Source organism: Dendropsophus ebraccatus, chromosome 6 (assembly GCF_027789765.1).
Source record: "Dendropsophus ebraccatus isolate aDenEbr1 chromosome 6, aDenEbr1.pat, whole genome shotgun sequence".
Classification (NCBI taxonomy): domain Eukaryota; kingdom Metazoa; phylum Chordata; class Amphibia; order Anura; family Hylidae; genus Dendropsophus; species Dendropsophus ebraccatus.
The window spans coordinates 58,751,355-58,773,798 of NC_091459.1; positions in this window are offsets into that span (position 1 = coordinate 58,751,355).

Sequence of the window (22,444 nt, forward strand, 5' to 3'; positions counted from 1 at the left end):
CCTGGGGCGCCTCACCTCTCCTCCGTGCATGTCGCGGTCTGTGCCGGCCGGCGCGCGCGGCCCCGCCTCCTCGGGCGCGCGCGCGCCGGCTGTCTCAGATTTAAAGGGGCAGTGCGCTCCTAATTGGTAGTTGCACCCAATCACTCCCCTATAAATCCCAGCATGCCCTGTCCCCTGGGTTGGAGCCTCTACATGCTTCCCATAGCGTTTGGCCCAGCTCCCTGTTGTTCCTGTGTCCTGTCCGTTACCTGGTCCCAAGTCCCTGTTCCTGAGTCCTGTCCGTTACCTGGTCCCAAGTCCCCGTTCCTGGTTCCTGTTTCCCTGTCACGCCACCTGTTCCCGTGTCCAGCCTGTCACGTGCTCTCTCATCTGCAGACTATTGCCTGTGCCATCTCCTGCCACGCCTCGCCTGCCGACACCAGCAACCAAGCCAGGGGTAGCGACCTGGGGGTCGCCTGCCGCAGCAAGTCCATCCCGCCTTGCGGCGGGCTCTGGTGAAAACCAGCGGCCCCTTAGACTCCGCTCCCTGGTGAGGTTTGTGCCATCGCTGGTGCCGGTCCAGTGGATCCACTACTCCGGGCGTTACAGTAGGCTCCAACCATGGATCCCGGCGAGGTGCCTGATCTCCGTGACGTCGCCAGAGTGGTCACTCAGCAGGCGCAACAAATCCAGAAACAGTCGCAGCAGATCCAGCAACTCACTGCCGCCTTACAGCAGCAGACTACTGCCCAGCGCACACCACCTCCTGACGCTTCTTCTTCACTCCGACTGGCCCTCCCAAGCAAGTACTCTGGGGACTCTAAGTTGTGCAGAGGATTCCTGACTCAGTGCACCATGCACATTGAACTTTTGAGTAGTCAGTTTTCCACCGAGCGCTCTAAAGTGGCTTTCATCATCAGCCTATTAGAAGGTAGAGCCCTGGCCTGGGCCACGCCACTGTGGGACCGTGATGATCCTGTTGCTGCCAATCTCCGGGCCTTCCTATTCGAGTTTCGCTCCGTCTTTGAGGAACCTGCCCGTGCTTCTTCAGCCGAGACTGCTCTCCTCAACCTCTCTCAAGGCAGCTCCTCTGTTGGTGACTACGCCATCCAGTTCCGCACCCTGGCAGCTGAATTGGACTGGAACGAGGCCGCCCTATTGGCCACCTTCAAGAAGGGCCTGTCTAGTCGAGTGAGAGACGTGCTCGCTGCCCGAGACCTGCCTACCTCCCTGAACGAACTCATTCTACTGGCCACCCGAGTTGATACTCGTTTTTCGGAGAGGGAGGAGGAGGTTCGGCATGAACATTTACTAACCCATTCCCGTCGCCATCCCCAGCTGGCGCCGGTTTTCCAGAATCCTGACCTTTCGATGTCCCAACCCTCTCCTGAGATTCCTATGCAGGTGGAACGGGCTCACCTGACGCCTAATGAAAGAATCCGGCGCCTGGAGCAGAATCTCTGTCTCTATTGCGGTGGTTCCGATCACTTCCGGCTGGGATGTCCCCTACGTCCCCAAACATCCGGAGGACGCTCGCACCTAGGTCCGGTGGGACAGGTGTCCCTAGGTGCGAGTGCCACCATTCCAAGTCTGTCTATGCCAGTTTCCATCCGGACTCCCTCAGGACAAAGTCATCAGACTACTGCCTTCCTCGATTCTGGCTCAGCAGGCAGTTTTATTGCGGCAACATTGGTCCAAAGATGGCGGCTACCCGTGACCCGACTAGCCAGGCCCCTGACTATCTCCTCGGTCACGGGCGAAATTCTTACCGACCGTGTGTACTACCAGACCGCATCTTTAGTCCTCCAGGTGGGTCCTTCACATCAAGAAGAGATATCCTTCTACGTCCTGCCCCATTCTTCCCCCGCGGTCCTCCTGGGACTCCCGTGGCTACAAGAACATGCCCCTCAGCTGGACTGGAGAACCGGGGAGATTCTCAGTTGGGGTCAGGACTGTTCCCACCAGTGTCTCAAGTCACCTCAGACCAAGTGTATTATGTCATTTCCTGTCCCGGCCAAGCCTCTATCCGGCCTACCGGCAGAAGACCAAGACTCGGCGGATGCCTTCTCTGCCGAGGTGTACCCTCTCCCCGTACCCAAGACTAAGGTCGTGTCCTCTCACCACCGGAAGAACTTACAGAAGGTCCTCGTCCACAGACCCACAGTCCCTTGCCACGTTATACCGCCTGATCGCCTAGTACCAGTCGTCACCTCCTCTCTTCGGAGAGTACCCCCCGGAAAGACTCATGTTCACCCTGCGCTTCGAAGAGGTATTTTGAAGTGGGGACATTCCTCGTTGGAGGCCGGGCACCCTGGAGTCCGTAAGACCGGCCAACGGATCTCTCGCCACTACTGGTGGCCCAGTCTATCCCAAGATGTCAAAGACTTTGTGGCTTCCTGTGCCATTTGCAGGCAAGAAAGAGGGGGAGGCCAAAGGGGGGGGGTACTGTCACGGCCGCGGCGGCTTCCCGTGTCCCGGGTTGCCGCCGCGACCGCCTCCTGTCCCGTGCAGCCGCCGGGGTCCTTGTGTAGGGACCCGGCGCTGCTGCTGCTTCGGCCCCTGGGGCGCCTCACCTCTCCTCCGTGCATGTCGCGGTCTGTGCCGGCCGGCGCGCGCGTCCCCGCCTCCTCGGGCGCGCGCGCGCCGGCTGTCTCAGATTTAAAGGGGCAGTGCGCTCCTAATTGGTAGTTGCACCCAATCACTCCCCTATAAATCCCAGCATGCCCTGTCCCCTGGGTTGGAGCCTCTACATGCTTCCCATAGCGTTTGGCCCAGCTCCCTGTTGTTCCTGTGTCCTGTCCGTTACCTGGTCCCAAGTCCCTGTTCCTGAGTCCTGTCCGTTACCTGGTCCCAAGTCCCCGTTCCTGGTTCCTGTTTCCCTGTCACGCCACCTGTTCCCGTGTCCAGCCTGTCACGTGCTCTCTCATCTGCAGACTATTGCCTGTGCCATCTCCTGCCACGCCTCGCCTGCCGACACCAGCAACCAAGCCAGGGGTAGCGACCTGGGGGTCGCCTGCCGCAGCAAGTCCATCCCGCCTTGCGGCGGGCTCTGGTGAAAACCAGCGGCCCCTTAGACTCCGCTCCCTGGTGAGGTTTGTGCCATCGCTGGTGCCGGTCCAGTGGATCCACTACTCCGGGCGTTACAAGTTTTCACCATTTTGTTGGTTGTTGTATTTGATATTAAATGTGCTCTTTGGTCATATTGACATAATTGTGACTGTTCAAATGGTCCCTGTTGTTTAAATTTTTTAAATATATATATATATATATATATATATATATATATATATATATATATATATTATTATTTTCTTTTCCGTTATCATGCTTTATAACAAAGCTATACTTACTCGTATCCAGGTCCAGTCTCCTGAAGCTTTTTAGTTTTGTGCTGGTAAAAAAAAAAAAAAAAAAAATCCACATAAAGTCCAGACCATCAGCTCTCACAGAGAAGACAGTCATGTGATTGATGGACACATTGAGCAGCGACTCTCTTTACTGGCTGGGACTTCCTGTGTTTGGCCTCATTTTTCATCCACTAAAAAGCTTCAGGAGACTGGACCTGGATAAAGGTAAGTATAGCTATCGTAACTACTGCTGATTTAGATTTTGAATGCTATTACTGACAGCGACTTTTTAAGATTTTAAAGGGAACTTTTCACTATGAAAATGCTACCTAAGCTTTTAGCATCATATTATGGAGTAGGAAGAACTGAGCAGATTGATATATACCTTCATGGGAAAAAATTTAGTACAACTTGTAACTTATTGATTGAAATCTCTGATGTTTTCATGCTAAAGAGTCCAGCCCATTGAGTGACCCCGCCCACTGGACTCCTTATGACAGAATGAGCAGGGATTTTTTTAATCAAGATGTTACAAGTTATACAGAATCTTTTCTCACAAAGTTATATATCAATCCGCTCAGCTCTTCCTGCTCTATAACATGATGCTGATAGATTACAAAGTATTGTCTGGGTGACAGGTTTCCTTTAATGGTGTTATTTGCCCATTAGACTGCTAACCACTCAGTATTTTACCTAGAAAAGTGACCACATCCTTCTCACACTCACTGCCGTGTGACAAGCCTGCACATTATCATATGGCGGAATCTCTGAGGAACACAATAGATTCTTTTACCTATAACTGAATGTAACATTTTATCCAGCACCAGAAATAGTATTACTCTTAGTTAGGATGAGCTTATACCCTTTGTGTCTTACATTGTACCTCAGGGGGTGGTGAGCGCCTCCTTTTGGGTCTACACTCCTCTCATCTACCACTTGTCATGACATATACATTAGAGAAGACTCCCTTTACCTCATTTGAATGTTGATGTGCCATAGAGGTGTCTGTATAAGGGGGCGGAGCCTAAAATAACAAAGTACACCTATTTATCTTACCAGTTGCTGCCATTCCTGTCCTGGAACATCTTGGGTCACCCACAGGCTCTTACATCATGGTCTCTCTCCACAATAGACATGTTAGTGCCCTATTACACGGCCCGACCTATAGAAGCAAGCGAGTGCCCGCCTGTTATATCATCCGGGTGACCTATAGAGGATAGGCACGGTCTGCTGCCGCCTCTTCTATTGCTCGGATTAACAGCCAGCAGACAGTCACTTTTGTAGTTGTTTTAATTCAGCCTGTTGGAAGACAACGTTCAGCTGACATCATGCACGTTGGCTGATCATTGCCTATTACACCAAGCGATCTGCTAGAGGTTAGCGGATGGCTCCTCGCGCTTAGCCCTGGCATAGTGGATGGCTCAGCAGACCAGGGGGCACCAGGGCAAGAACAGAAGGGTTCTGCAGAGATGGAATCCATAACCACAGCAATACTCAGAGAAGGTAAAGGGGAAATAACGTCATCAAATATACATCTCATTTAGAGAACAGGGATATGTCAAAAGTTTTGATTAGTCATTTTCTTAGTGATCTCCAATGATCAAGAGAATCAGCGGGGAGAAGCCTGGACCTTCCACCACCGAAGCAACAATGAACAGACTTAATAAGTGTCTTCTTTATATAGAACAGAAAAGAAACTGGCAGCACTCTAAAGTAGGACAATATCTCTGAGGACATCTCAACGGGGTGACATGGTAAACTCTGTAACGCGGTGACATGGTACACTCTGTAACGGGGTGACATGGTACACTCTGTAACGTGGTGCCATGGTACACTCTGTAACGCGGTGATATGGTACACTCTGTAACGCGGTGACATGGTACACTCTGTAACGCGGTGACATGGTACACTCTGTAACGGGGTCACATGGTACACTCTGTAACGTAGTGACATGGTACACTCTGTAACGTGGTGACATGGTACACTCTGTAACCTGGTGACATGGTACACTCTGTAATGGAGTGATATGGGACACTGTAATGTGGTGACATAGTACACTCTGTAACGTGGTGCCATGGTACACTCAGGGCAGTTTCTAGGCCATTTTGGCAACAGGGCGAATCCTGATAAAAGCGCCCCCCCCCCCCCCCCCCCCCCCCCCCCATTCTTGGACCTTACTCAGTTCAGCGCAGGGAAAGGAGCGGGGGCTTTTATCAAGATTCGGGTCCCTAGGAAGAAGCAGTGTGTACACACTGCACTGTCGGTTCCGTGTGACAGGAGCCGACAGTGCTCTAACTGCTCAGCCCTGGCTTGATTTTTTAAATTAAGGTCCTCTCCTTTTGGTCCCTGATGCCTCCTGCCATACCCCCTCAACCTGCGTGGCACAGATTGAGAAACCTGGCTGGTCTAGAGCAGGCCTGTATTTAGAGTTCATGTTAGGCACCTTGCATGCTGAGACATCTGTATCTGTGACAAATCCCATGCGTTTTCAGTCAAACTAAAACTCTGAGAACACCCTACATTTATACAGCTCTCAGGGTATGCTGGGAGTTGTAGTTTCTTAGCGGACAACCCTTTAACAAATCACTGTGTACAGAGGCTCCCGGTAGCGGCAATCTGTGGGTGACAACCATCAGCCCTGAAGGTAGAGCAATAAATCTGTCTACACTGTACTACAACTCCCAGCATATCCTGAGGGCTGCAGACTGTCAGCATATGCTGGGAGTTGTAGTGCCTGCAGCTGTTGTAGATGGATCCTAGGTGCATTATACACTGGATGCTTTGTGATATAAAAGAATACATAGATCTGTGGGGGCTCCGTGTAGGGAAGTGACCCCAGAACATTACTAATAGGGGATAGGGGGAGATGTTTTTGCTCTGTCCCCTATTAGTGATGTTCTGGGGTCACTTCCATGCACTGAGCCCCCACAGATCTATGTATTCTTATATGCCACAAAGCATCCAGTGTATAGGACCCAACTACAACAGCTGCAGGTACTACAACTCCCAGCATGTACTGGCATGTACTGCAAACAATACACTGACCCATTTAGACCCTAATGGTACACAGGCTCTGCACACTATAGAAGTGATTACAGTGCAGTTACTAAAGACTCACAGGTGACGTCTTCTCACTCACTCTTTGCTTTCCTCTCCATCTGGCGCAGCCATCATGAGGGGGCAGCTGGGGGTGACTGGGGGAGCAGCTGGGGTGACAGCGGGAGGGGGAGAAGCTATGGATGCAGGGAAAGGGGAAGCAGCTGGGGGGCAGGGACAAGGGGAGAAGCTAGGGGGGCAGGGGAAACAGCTGGGGTGACTGGGGGAGGGGGAGCAGCTAGGGGGCAGAGACAGGGGGAGCAGCCAGGGTGACAAGGGGAGCAGATGGGGTGAAAGCGGGAGCGGCAGAAGCTATGGGTGCAGGGCAAGGGGGAGCAGCTAGGGGGCAGGGAAAAGGGGAGGGGCTAGGGGGGCAGGGGAAGCAGCTGGGGTGACTGGGGGAGGGGGAGCAGCTAGGGGGCAGGGACAGGGGGAGCAGCTGGGGTTAGAGGGGGAGCAGATGGGGTGACGGCGGGAGGGGCAGAAGCTATGGGAGCAGCTAGGGAGGCAGTGGGAGCAGCTGGGGTGACTGGGAGGGCGAGAAGCTGGAGTGACAGGGACAGGGTGCGTAGCTGGGGTGACAGGGACAGGGCAAGGAGCTGGAGTCACAGGGACAGGGCGCCCAGCTGGGGTGATCGGGGGAGGGCGAGAAGCTGAAGTGACAGGGACAGGGTGCGCAGCTGGGGTGACAGGGACAGGGGAGAAGCTGGGGTGACAGGGACAGGGCGCGCAGCTGGGGTGACAGGGCGAGAAGCTGGGGTAACAGGGACGGTGCGCAGTTACGGTGAGAGGGGGAGAAGCTGGGGGGGAGCAAGGAGAGCAGCCAGAGGGCAGGGAGGGGAGAGGGGGGGGGCAGGGAGAGCAGATGGGCAGGGGGAGCAGCTAAGTTGGTAGTGGGGGCAGCTGGGAAGGCAGGGGGGAAGATGGGGGCAGCTGGGGTGGCGGGTGGAAGATGGGGGCAGCTGGGGTGACAGGCAGGGGGGCAGCTAAGATGGCAGGGGGGAAGATGGGGGCAGCTGGGGTGACAGGCAGGGGGGGGCAGCTAAGATGGCAGGGGGAGAAGATGGGGCAGCTGGGGTGACATGCAGAGGGGGCAGCTAAGGTGGCAGGGGGAGAAGATGGGGGCAGCTGGGGTGACATGCAGGGGGGGCAGCTAAGGTGGCAGGGGGAGAAGATGGGGGCAGCTGGGGTGACAGGCAGGGGGCAGCTAAGGTGGCAGGGGGAGAAGATGGGGGCAGCTGGGGTGACAGGCAGGGGGGGAAGCTAAGGTGGCAGGGGGAGAAGATGGGGGCAGCTGGGGTAACATGCAGGGGGGGCAGCTAAGGTGGCAGGGGGAGAAGATGGGGGCAGCTGGGGTGACATGCAGAGGGGGCAGCTAAGGTGGCAGGGGGAGAAGATGGGGGCAGCTGGGGTGACATGCTGGGGTGACATGGTTATAGGGAGCAGGAGGGGGCAGTCTGCGGGCAGGGGGGGGCAGGCTGAGCAACAGGGGGCAGGAGGAGCAGTGGGGGGGGGGGGCAGGGGGAGCAGCCTGGGTCGCCTCTCTGATGCTGTTACAAGGCGGGGGTGAGCTGCTTCCGGCACAGACAGCCTCTGTCAGACAACCTGGAAGCTCACAGCTGCAGCCCCGCGGTCCCGGCCCAAATGACGTCATCGAGCAGGAGAGAGGTTCGGGGCTGCAGCTGTGAGCTTCCGGCTTGTCTAACAGAGGCTATTTGTGCCGGAAGCTCACCTCGGCAGACTCATCGCACCCCCCGCACCCCCTCCCGGGGGGCGCACAATAACGGCGGGCGATGCGGTGCAGGAGGCCCTGCTGATTTAGTGAGTGCGGGGAGCCTAGAAACGGCCCTGGGTACACTCTGTAACATGGTGACATGGTACACTCTGTAATGGAGTGATATGGGACACTTTGTAATGTGGTGACATGGTACACTCTGTAACCTGGTGACATGGTACACTGTAATGTGGTGACATGGTACACTCTATAACGGGGTGACATGGTACACTGTAACGCGGTGACATGGTACACTATAACGGGGTGACATGGTACACTCTGTAATGGAGTGATATGGGACGCTCGGTAACCTGGTGACATGGTACACTCTGTAACGCAATGACATGGTACGCTCTATAACGTGGTGACATGGTACACTCTGTAACGCGGTGACATGGTACACTCTGTAACGGGGTGACATGGTACACTCTAACGTGGTGACATGGTACACTCTGTAACGCGGTGACATGGTACACTCTGTAACCTAGTGACATGGTACACTCTGTAACCTAGTGACATGGTACACTCTGTAACGTGGTGACATGGTACACTCTGTAACCTGGTGACATGGTACACTCTGTAATGCGGTGAAATGGTACACTCTGTAAAGCGGTGACATGGTACACTCTGTAACGGGGTGACATGGTACACTCTATAACGGGGTGACATGGTACACTCTATAACGGGGTGACATGGTACACTCTGTAAAGCGGTGACATGGTACACCCTATAACGGGGTGACATGGTACACTCTGTAACAGAGTGATATGGGACACTGTAGCCTGGTGACATGGTACACTCTGTAACGCGGTGACATGGTACATTCTGTAACGGAGTGATATGGGACACTCGGTAACCTGGTGACATGGTACACTCTATAACGTGTTGCCATGGTACACTCTGTAACGCGGTGACATGGTTCACTCTGTAATGCGGTGACATGGTACACTCTGTAACGGGGTGACATGGTACACTCTGTAATGCGGTGACATGGTACACTCTGTAACCTGGTGACATGGGGGGACACTGTAACCTGATGACATGGTACACTCTGTAACGCGGTGACATGGTACACTCTGTAACGGGGTGACATGGTACACTCTGTAATGCAGTGACATGGTACACTCTATAACGGGGTGACATGGTACACTCTGTAACGGGGTGACATGGTACACTCTGTAACGCGGTGACATGGTACACTCTGTAACGGAGTGATATGGGACACTCGGTAACCTGGTGACATGGTACACTCTGTAACGGGGTGACATGGTACACTCTGTAATGGAGTGATATGGGACACTCTGTAACGGGGTGACATGGTGCACTCTGTAATGCGGTGACATGGTACACTCTATAACGGGGTGACATGGTACACTCTGTAACGGGATGACATGGTACACTCTGTAACGGGGTGACATGGTACACTCTGTAACGGGGTGACATGGTACACTGTGTAACGCGGTGACATGGTACACTCTGTAACGGGGTGACATGGTACACTCTGTAACGCGGTGACATGGTACACTCTGTAACGGGATGACATGGTACACTGTAACGTGGTGACATGGTACACTCTGTAACGGGGTGACATGGTACACTCTGTAATGTGGTGACATGGTACACTCTGTAACGGGGTGACATGGTACACTCTGTAATGTGGTGACATGTTACACTCTGTAACGGGGTGACATGGTACACTCTGTAATGTGGTGACATGGTACACTCTGTAACGCGGTGACATGGTACACTCTGTGACCTGGTGACATGGGACACTCTGTAATGTGGTGACATGGTACACTCTGTAACGTGGTGACATGGTACACTCTGTAACGTGGTGACATGGTACACTCTGTAATGTGGTGACATGGTATACTCTGTAACGGGGTGACATGGTACACTCTGTAACGCGGTGACATGGTACACTCTGTAACGGGATGACATGGTACACTGTAACGTGGTGACATGGTACACTCTGTAACCTGGTGACATGGTACACTCTGTAACGGGGTGACATGGTACACTCTGTAACGGGGTGACATGGTACACTCTGTAACGGAGTGATATGGTACACTCTGTAACGGAGTGATATGGGAAACTCGGTAACGGGGTGACATGGTACACTCTGTAATCTGGTGACATGGTACACTCTGTAACGTGGTGACATGGTACACTCTGTAACGGGGTGACATGGTACACTCTGTAACGGGGTGACATGGTACACTCTGTAAAGTGGTGACATGGTACACTCTGTAACGTGGTGACATGGTACACTCTGTAACGTGGTGACATGGTACACTCTGTAATGTGGTGACATGGTATACTCTGTAACGTGGTGACATGGTACACTCTGTAACCTGGTGACATGGTACACTCTGTAACCTGGTGACATGGTACACTCTGTAACGCGGTGACATGGTACACTCTGTAATGTGGTGACATGGTACACTCTGTAACGTGGTGACATGGTACACTCTGTAATGCGGTGACATGGTACACTCTGTAACCTGGTGACATGGTACACTCTGTAACCTGGTGACATGATACACTCTGTAACGGGGTGACATGGTACACTCTGTAACGGGGTAACATGATACACTCTGTAACGCAGTGACATGGTACACTCTGTAACCTGGTGACATGGTACACTCTGTAACGGGGTGACATGGTACACTCTGTAACCTGGTGACATGGTACACTCTGTAACGGGGTGACATGGTACGCTCTGTAACCTGGTGACATGGTACACTCTGTAACCTGGTGACATGGTACACTCTGTAACGCGGTGACATGGTACACTCTGTAACGTGGTGACATGGTACACTCTGTAATGCGGTGACATGGTACACTCTGTAATGCGGTGACATGGTTGACTCTTCATGATAAATAGTTAAGAACCTAATTTCCTTACATCTACAGAGCATGTACGGTAAGCACTTACAACTGTAGGTTGCTGTTGCACTTTTTTGTTTTTTGTTTGTTCTTTATATAGAAGATTGTCTAAAAGGCAAAAAAAAAAAAAAGGTACGTAATAGAGAAAAACCTTATAACATTGACCCGGCAGGTTTTTGTTTGTTCTCTTGTTGTTCTTTGTTCTTTATATAGAAGATTGTCTGAATATGTCACGGAGATTGGTGAAAAGAAGAGGAGAAAAAAAATACACGACCATAAAAGAGACAATCACAAAAATTGCAAATACTTTATTGAAAAATACGAAGGCAAAAAAAAAAAAAAAAAAAGGTACATAATAGAGAAAAACCTTTAAAACATTGACCCGGCAGGGTTACAACTGACTATACTACAGCTTAGTTATAGGTCCAGGATGATACAACATGACTTGTATAGACATAGAAGAGAGCAGCAAATGGAAATACTGTGTGACCGTCACATTGTTTGTTTTTTATCATTGAAAGGATGTGGTCAGTCCATATATCAGATACAGTCTGTACTTATTGAACTGTGCAGGTGTGAAATGTTCTGTGCAAGATGATGAAACCTAAAAATACGAGGTAACTCAACACCAACTAAACAATGGACAATAGCCCTGGGACTTTGTAATACATTATACTACATGTTACACAATACAGAACCCTGATCTGTACCAGCGTCTTCCTCAGGTGCATGAAACAACCTTCAGGGTTAACATTGAAACTTGTCTGTGTCTTCTTTCTTCTCTAAGATGTCATGTAAAGATGGACAGTGTCACCTAGGCGGGGCTTCATGGCAATTTTACCTCCTCCCCCTTGGCCGAACCACTGTGAAGCCCCGCCCAGGTGACACTGTCCACCAATAAACAGTATCACCTTATCTCCTTCTGTATTTGTTCAGATAATACTATAAGACTAGATAAGGATGCAGGATCTGTACGCTCTCCGCAGGAGTCTCAGTACTGATCCCAAGTGGTCCAAGGCGGTGAGACAAAGCTAATGGAGGGAAAGGAGACCAGACACTACTCTCATCTCCTCTCTACTATAGGCGTCACTGGATACATCGATCTCCACATGTAGGGGGAGTTATCTGTTCTCCTACACACAAAAACATTCTTCACTGCAATGAGGGTATAGCTTATATCAGTATAGTAACCACATAATGCAGAGCAATAGCAGTGACCAAATACTGTAGCAGAACCACAAAGGAAAAAAGTAAAGTATAAAAGTATGCTATCTATCTATCTATCTCCTATCTATCTCCTATCTATCTATCATCTATCTATCTATCTATCTCCTATCTATCTCCTATCTATCTATCTATCTATCTCCTATCTATCTATCTATCTCCTATCTATCTATCTCCTATCTATCTATCTCCTATCTATCTATCTATCTATCTATCTATCTCCTATCTATCTATCTCCTATCTATCTATCTATCTCCTATCTATCTCCTATCTATCTCCTATCTATCTCCTATCTATCTATCTATCTATCTATCTATCTATCTATCTCCTATCTATCTATCTATCTATCTATCTATCTATCTATCTATCTATCTATCTATCATCTATCATATATATACAGCTAGCTTGTGGATATTCCATAAATGTCCTAGATGGGTATACCCCTTTAAGGAAATTTACAGCAGATTAGGCCATAGTCAGTGCCATGTGTAGCATGTAGAGCGCCATCTATTGTCATATATCACTGTCACCACATACACTGTGTTTTTCTCTATACCACTAAACAGGATGTGCACCCTATACCAGGTGGGATTTCTAGTGAGGTCATTCAGAGAAAATGAAATTCTGTCACTGCTGGACGGTCTTATGGCTCCTCAGCCTGCTGAATGGTAAGTTTATATAATAATTATATATATTCTGTATATAGTGATATGGGGCATGCTGGTATAACCTGGGGACCTCTTGTGTATAATTATATATGTACAGCCGGTATAACCTGGGGATCTCCTGTATATATTTATATATGTACAGCTGGTATAACCTGGGTATCTCCTGTGTATAATTATATATGTACAGCTGGTATAACCTGGGTATCTCCTGTATATAATTATATATGTACAGCTGGTATAACCTGGGTATCTCCTGTGTATAATTATATATGTACAGCTGGTATAACCTGGGGATCTCCTGTATATAATTATATATGTGCTGCTGGTATAACCTGGGTATATCCTGTATATAATATATATGTACAGCTAGTATAACCTGGGTATCTCCTGTATATAATATATATGTACAGCTGGTATAACCTGGGGATCTCCTGTATATAATTATATATGTACAGCTGGTATAACCTGGGTATATCCTGTATATAATATATATGTACAGCTAGTATAACCTGGGTATCTCCTGTATATAATATATATGTACAGCGGGTATAACCTGGGTATATCCTGTATATAATATATATGTACAGCTGGTATAACCTGGGTATATCCTGTATATAATCAGGGCCGGCCTTAGGGTAGATGGCGCCCTGTGCGAAGCTTTCTTTTGGCGCCCTCCCCCCCCCCCCGCCACTGTTGATACCACCTAATAGATAATAGAAAGGAGCAGTGTCGGACTGGGGTACCTTGGGCCCACCAGGGAAATTGATTCTTGGGGCCCACCCTACATACACAGACATAATTAGCGCCAAACCTTTCACGTTACTACAGCGACTTTGCATAGAGCTGCGTATGTGACCAGCAATGCTAGTGCACTGCCAGTCACTTATACAGTTGTTACTGGTTTATGCAGTTGTGGTAAAACTGCACCATTTATGTAGAAACTTCAATGAAACTCCAACAATATTGCTGTAAAAACACATAAAAAATGTCACGTGTGAACACAGCCTTAGAAACATAGAAGATGAAGGAGAAAATGATCCAGTCTGCTTTTCTATTACAATCTCCAGCAGAGGAGACCCATTTTTTTTAATCTGTTTATAGAAGTCACAGATTAGTAAATTACTTCTAATTAAAAATCTTTCAGTACTTATCAGCTGCTGTATGTCCTGCAGGAAGTGGTGTATTCTCTCCAGTCTGACACTCTCTGCTGCCACCTCTGTCCATGTCAGGAACTGTCCATAGCAGCAGCAAATCCCCATAGAAAACCTCTCCTGGATAGTTCCTGACATGGACAGAGGTGGCAGCAGAGAGCACTGTGTCAGCCTGGAGAGAATACACCACTTCCTGCAGAACATACAGCAGCTGGTAAGTATTGGAAGACTGGAGATTTTTAATTAGAAGTAATATACAAATTTGTACCAGAGTACCCCTTTAATGTCAATGCAAAATGTCAGACAGACATGATTAAAAGTTTAATTGGTTTCAGGGCTGAGACACCCAACACCCAAGTCTTATGCTAAGTTTACACGAGGCGATTATTGGCCCGATCGTACGATTAACGATTTTGAAGTAACGATTTTTTTTATAACGATTAGCGTTTAGACGGTACAATATATATTGTAGGGAAAAATCGTTTTGCAATCGTTTTGCGATAGCGAGCCCGCAGCCCGGCCTCTGCTTAACCGCAGCCCCCTGCGCCGCCCCGATCGCCACCCCCGCCTCTTCGATGGCCCCCCCCCGCTGCCGCTCCGATCGCCACCCCCGCCGCTCCGATCGCCACCCCCGCCGCTCTAATCGCCACCACGGCGGGGGTGGCGATCAAGCCGGTGCAGGGGGCTGCGGATGAGCGGGGGGCCGGGCGGGGCTGCGAGCAACCGGACTATCGCGCAACGACTGTTTACACGGAACGATCGGCGAATTTTTTGCGAACGACGATTTAAGAACATGTTAAAAGATCAAAATGAACGATTTCTCGCTCGTCGTTTGATCGTTTGCCGTGTTTACACGTACGATTATCGTTCGAATTTGATCATTATTGCGAAAATTCGCACGATAATCGTTCCGTGTAAACGTAGCATTATGGTGCGTTTACATAGGCAGATTTATCTGACAGATTTTGGAAGCCAAAACCAGGAATGGATTTGAAAAAAGGAGAAAGCTCAGTCTTTCCTTTATGACCCGTTCCCTGTTTAAGGTCTGTTCCTGGCTTTGGCTTCAAAAATCTGTCAGATAAATCTGTCTGTGTAAACGCACCACTAGGGTCCATTTACACAGAAAGATTATCTGACAAATTATCTGCCAAAGATTTGAAGCCAAAGCCACTAACACTATAAACAGAGATCAGGTCATACAAGAAAATCCTAAAATCCATTAAAATCCATTCCTGGCTTTGGCTTCAAATCTTTGGCAGATAATCTTTCTGTGTAAATGGACCCTTAGCTATGTTCACACTACGTATATTTCAGTCAGTATATTTCAGTCAGTATTGCAACCAAAACCAGGAGTGGATTAAAAACACAGAAAGGCTCTGTTCACACAATGGTGAAATTGAGTGGATGGCCGCCATTTAATGGAAAATATTTGCTGTTATTTTAGAACAGCTGTTATATTGAAATAATGGTCGTTATTTACTGTTATATGGCGGCCATCCACTCAATTTCACCATTGTGTGAACAGATCCTTTCTGTGTTTTTAATCCACTCCTGGTTTTGGTTGCAATATGAGGACCACAATACTGACTGAAATATACGTAGTGTGAACCCAGCCTAATGGTGCATTTACACAGAAAGATTATCTGACAGATTATCTGCCAAGGATTTGAAGCCAAAGCCAGGAACAGACTATAAACAGAGATCAGGTCATAAAGGAAAGACTGAGATTTCTCCTCTTTTCAAATCCATTCCTGGCTTTGACAGATTATCTGCCAAAGATTTGAAGGCAGATAATCTTTCTGTGTAAATGTACCCTAAGGAGCCAAGGGCCATATAATAACATGTACTATATCCTATGGGTTCTGCTGATTACAGGAAACGAGCTTCATATAATACAGTGGAGACTGTGACCTGTAATCAGCCGGACTGTGCACAAGATCTGGGAGTGATACTTCACCTGGCTGTTACTATCACAGAGAGACCCCAACCAAGCTAAACCTCTCAACGTCATCAGCTGCTCAGCCGCGATTGGCTGAGCACAGTTATGGCCCTATTCCACGGGTCGTTTTAGAGGAGCAAACGAGCGCTATTAGCGCTCGTTTGCTCCTCGTTCGCCGCTTGCTGCCGCCGCTATTCAACGCGGCTGCAGCGAGCGGGTGAGTGCGGGAGGGGCGGCGGGGAGCTGCGGGGGGGGGGCTGCCCGGGGGATCGCTGATCGTCCGGGCAGCCCATAGGATATAGCAGCATCTGCTGCCGACGGTCCTATTCAACGGAGCGACGGCAGCAGATCGCTGCTATATCAGTCGCTTGTTTTTCAACATATTGAAAAACAAGCGACTGCAACGATCAGCCGACATGAACGATGTCGGCTGATCGTTGCACTCTATTCCACGGAACGATTATCGTCCGTAGCGGTCGATATCGTCCGAAAACGAACGATAATCGTTCCGTGGAATAGGGCCTTAATGCTCAGCCAATCTCAGGTGAGAAGCTGATGACGCTGCAGAGGGGGGCCGGCATGCGGGACGGCTGCAGCGAGTCGGCTGGCCTCCCAAAGATTGCATCGACAGAAGACAGGGGTCGACATGCGTCAGGTATGTATATCGCACCACACTTCCGGGTACACATGCAGGGGGGAGGGGGGGGATTCACAGACATAACATACATTACAAAGTTGTATATCTTTGTAATGTGTGTTATTCTGTGAATAATTGCTGAGCGCCGCACTACCTCTTTAATTCAGCAGCGGAGACAGCACCAAAGTATTAAAAAATCTTGTGACTTTATTAACTCCCTCTTGTGTGACATTTTGGCTTTACTCTAGGCTTTCTCAGGGCTAAAACCGAAACATTGCGCTAGAGCAGGGATGGGGAATCTTCAGCCCTCCAGCTGTTGCAAAACTACAATTGGAGGGGCCGAAGGTTCCCCATCCCTGCTCTAGGGGGTGTGAATAAAGCCACAAGATTTTTTACCACTGCTGCTGCTCCAGAGGGGGTGCAGTCTGGTGAGGGATTATACTACTTGTGTCTGATACTGCCGCTTTTTTGAGTCGGTACAATGGATGAGAAGAAGTTTGCACTCTGGAGGTCCCAGTTGTGCAGGAGATCCATGGGGCTTAGGTGCTTATTAGCTGATTCAGAATTCACACATCAAAGATGATAGGAGTTGTAGTAGACGTAGGAGTAAGATTTAAATCAATGGATGAGGCGTTTCTAAGGGAATCCTCAATAGATCTCATGATCTCATCTGATGAAACCCGTCATCCATTGATTAAAGTCTTACTGTTATATCTACTACAACACCTATCATCTGTGATGTGAGAATCCTCAGCTGATCAGCGCCCAAGCCTCACGGATCTCCTGCATAACTGGACCTCCAAAGTGTGAACTTCTCATCACATACATACAGTATACATATATACACAAATAGACATACTGTAGACATACACACTGTATACATATATACACAAATAGACATACTGCAGACATACACACGGTATACATATATACTAAAATAGACAAACTGCAGCCATACACACTGTATACATATATACACAAATAGACATACTGCAGACATACACACTGTATACATATATACACAAATAGACATACTGCAGACATACACACGGTATACATATATACACAAATAGACATACTGCAGACATACATGTATACACAAATAGACATACTGCAGACATACATACAGTATACATATATACACAAAGACATACTGCAGACATACACACTGTATACATATATACACAAATAGACATACTGCAGACATACACACTGTATACATATATACACAAATAAACATACTGCAGACATACACACTGTATACATATATACACAAATAGACATACTGCAGACATACACACTGTATACATATATACACAAATAAACATACTGCAGACATACACACTGTATACATATATACACAAATAGACATACTGCAGACATACACACTGTATACATATATACTCAAATAAACATACTGCAGACATACACACTGTATACATATATACACAAATAGACATACACAAACATGCAGACATAACACACCTTACATATATACATCTAATTATACTAACACACAGAGATTTACTAACATAGATACACAGATACAAAAGCATGCAGATTACACATATAAACCATCTATAGAACTATTGTACATTACATAATATACACTATATACATGGTAGATGCACACACGCATAGGCACATTACATAGACACATATATAACACTCACATGCATAAACACATGACACATGTACAGACACACACTGATGACAGATAGACAAGTATATACACACACACTCACATGTTCAGCAGGGCAGGAAGCTTCAGTCTTCTTGTCTCCATCTTCTCTTCTCCCAGCCAGGCCAGGCAGCCTGCAGCCTCCCCCCATCTCCTGTGCACCGACTGCACACATAGCAACAGGAGAGAGAGTCACGTGATTGCAGAGGGGAGGGGGATGGAGGGGGCTGCTGCTGCTGCCGCTCTCCTGACAGGCAGGAAGAGGGCAGCGCTGAGGCCTGGAGCTGATGTAAGGAACCAGGTGAGCAGGGGGGAGGGGAGGGCCCATGATTACAGAAAGAATGGGCCCTGATGCCATTCTTTACTTACACCAGCAGAGTGTGAGCCAGCAGGGGGCCCCTTAAAGGAGAAGTCCGGCCAAAATTAATTTTTGATATGTTGTTACTTATGAAAAGTTATACAAATTTCTAATGTACATTAATTATGGGAAATGCACATATAGAGCTATTTCCCTTAATTTAGTAGATCAGGAAGTGTTAGAAATATCTCTGAAGAAGTGACGTCACGACCCAGGGTGTAATTCCTATGGAGTGTCCAGCAGGGGGCGCTCTCTATATAGAAGTCTATGGGACTTTATTGTTTCTATGGGTTTCTATGTAATGTAATGTAATGTAGTGTACAGTGCTTTATTGAATGAATACATCTATGGAATACTTTGGGGAGCAAGTGTCCTTGCTCCCCAAAGTATTGCATAAATGTATTCATTCAATACATTCAATACACAGTAAGCCCGCCGATCCGCCGCATTTCCGCCGATCCGCCACACGCTTATCCGCCGCATTCCCGCCGATCCGGACCATATACATTGAACTACAGCTCCCATCATCTGCTTCTAGTATGAACAGGTGATGGGAGCTGTAGCTGGGTAATGGATATGACATGCCGCCGGGCGCAGGGGGAGGGGGGAGCCGCTCAGTACACAGGAGCGCTCCCCCCTCCTCCTCCTCCTTCCGTGATAACTTCCGCCTATACCAATGCTGACTCCCTGCCTGTCCGCCGCTCTCCGCTCTCATATACCGGCTCCCGGCATCAGCGCGGACACCAGGATGCATCGGGAGCCGGTATGTATGGGGGGGAGAGCGGAGAGCGGCGGCCAGGCAGGGACTCAGCATTGGTATAGGCGGAAGTTATCACGGAAGGAGGAGGAGGAGGGGGGAGCGCTCCTGTGTACTGAGCGGCTCCCCCCTGCGCCCGGCGGCATGTCATATCCCTTACCCAACTACAGCTCCCATCACCTGTTCATACTAGAAGCAGATGATGGGAGCTGTAGTTCAATGTATATGGTCCGGATTGGCAGGAATGCGGCGGATCAGCGTGTGGCGGATCGGCGGGAATGCGGCGGAAATGCGGCGGATCGGCGGGCTTACTGTGTATTGAATGTATTGAATGAATACATTTATGCAATACTTTGGGGAGCAAGGATACTTGCTCCCCAAAGTATTCCATAGATGTATTCATTCAATAAAGCACTGTACATTACATTACATTACATTACATAGAAACCCATAGAAACAATAAAGTCCCATAGACTTCTATATAGAGAGCGCCCCCTGCTGGACACTCCATAGGAATTACACCCTGGGTCGTGACGTCACTTCTTCAGAGATATTTCTAACACTTCCTGATCTACTAAATTAAGGGAAATAGCTCTATATGTACATTTCCCATAATTAATGTACATTAGAAATTTGTATAACTTTTCATAAGTAACAACATATCAAAAATTAATTTTGGCCGGACTTCTCCTTTAAGCTCCTGCAGCATCCAAACGGGAGGCCCCTCTCTGGCTCAGGGGAAGGGCCCAGCAAGAGGGAGGAGGGGGTGGGAGGGGGTGGGGCCCACCGGGGGATCCCCCGGCTCCCCTGTGGCCCAGTCCGAGGCTGTGTGTATATATGTATCTGTGTATGTGTGTCAGTGTGTGTATATATGTATCTGTGTCAGTGTGTGTATATGTATATATCTGTGTATATATATATATATATATATATATATATATATATCTGTGTATATATTTATATGTCAGTGTGTGTATATATGTATCTGTGTATATATTTATATGTCAGTGTGTGTATATATGTATCTGTGTATATATTTATATGTCAGTGAGTGTATATATGTATCTGTGTATGTGTGTCAGTGTGTGTATATATGTATCTGTGTATATATTTATATGTCAGTGTGTGTATATATGTATCTGTGTATATATTTATATGTCAGTGTGTGTATATATGTATCTGTGTATGTGTGTCAGTGAGTGTATATATGTATCTGTGTATATATTTATATGTCAGTGTGTGTATATATGTATCTGTGTATATATTTATATGTCAGTGAGTGTATATATGTATCTGTGTATATATTTATATGTCAGTGTGTGTATATATGTATCTGTGTATGTGTGTCAGTGAGTGTATATATGTATCTGTGTATATATTTATATGTCAATATGTGTATGTATCTGTGGCTATATATGTGTGTGTGTATGTCAGCAGTGTCCGTAGCCTGGTGTATATGTGTGTGTGTGTTTGTGTATGTCAGTAGTGTCTCAAGTGATTGACAGGTTTGCTCCCAAAGATGTTCTGCAGCAGCTTCTATTAATGCTGGGCTCTAATAAAAGAACCCACCACTAATATCTGCTGCATTTTCTTTTATTTCTGGTTGAGTATTTATTATTACACTGAGATGATTTCCCTGTGTACAGTCTACTCATGGTGTATACATCAGCACTAGTGTTATCACATTACAGAGTATATGGGTATAAACCCACACACCGTATACGCAGCAAATACGCAGCAAATACGCAGCAGATGTCATGGTGAAGATTTAATGCTGTGTTCAGTTATTTAGATCTAATCTGCTGCGTATTTGCTGCGTATTTGCTGCGTATCGCAGTAGTAAATACGCTGCATATACGGTGTGTGGGTTTATACCCTATATGTGTGTATGTCAATGGCGTATCTGTATATATGTTAATGGTGCCTCCGTGTGTGTATATGTGTGTCATTGTCTGTGTTTGGCGGGGCAGCGGGGGGGGGGGGCGTACAGGATTCATGGGGCCCAATACAGTTTTTTGCTATGGGGCCCCATGAATCCTAGCTACGCCCCTGGTCACACTGGAAAGAATACACCACTTTCTGCAGGACATACAGCAGCTGATAAGTACTGGAAGGCTTGAGGGTTTTTAATAGAAGTAAATTACAAATCTATATAACTTTCTGACACCAGTTGATTTGAAAGAAAAAATTTTTAGCTTGTTGTCCCCTATCCTATGGATTTTAGGGGAAGCACCGGCCCAGCCAGACTGGGCTACCTTGGGCCCACCTGGGAATTAGATTTTTTGGCCCACCTTACTTACACCAGATATACCAAGCACCAAACCTTTCACATTACTATAGCAACTTTGCACAGCGCTGTGTATGTGACCAGCGATGCCAGCTCATTGCTAGTAACTTGTCAGTCACTCTATGCAAACAGCATAAAGTGCCACTTAAGTTTCTTGAAAGGAGAAGTCCCATTAAACTAACAAATCTCAGGTAGGTAGGAGGGTGCAAGAACATAATAAAGAAAATATGCACAAGCCAAAAAGACAGAAATGGCTGCACATCGCACCCATGGCTGACACGAAAGCTTATTCAGCTACATTTAAAACCAACATCAGAAGTTAGCATATAATTTGGCCAAACCATATTGCCTCATGTACCACGTGCAGGTCTTCTGATACACATGAGTCCCTAACCAAAAAACATCACTGTGCCGGTCAGCGACCACAATCCCCGCAAAACGTGCGCAAGCAGAGAAGGGGGGCCACGGATTGGCCCTACAACCCCATTGTCACAGGACCAGACCCAAAAGGGCCCCCCTGGACCCCGCAAATCCAAATCAGCAAACAAGGGGTAAACAGAGTCCGGTCCTAGGTCAAACACGAGAGGTAACGCAGTACAGAGGATGAGGCAAAAGCAAAGTCCAAGTCCAAGTGTCAAAATGTCTAGCAGAACAATA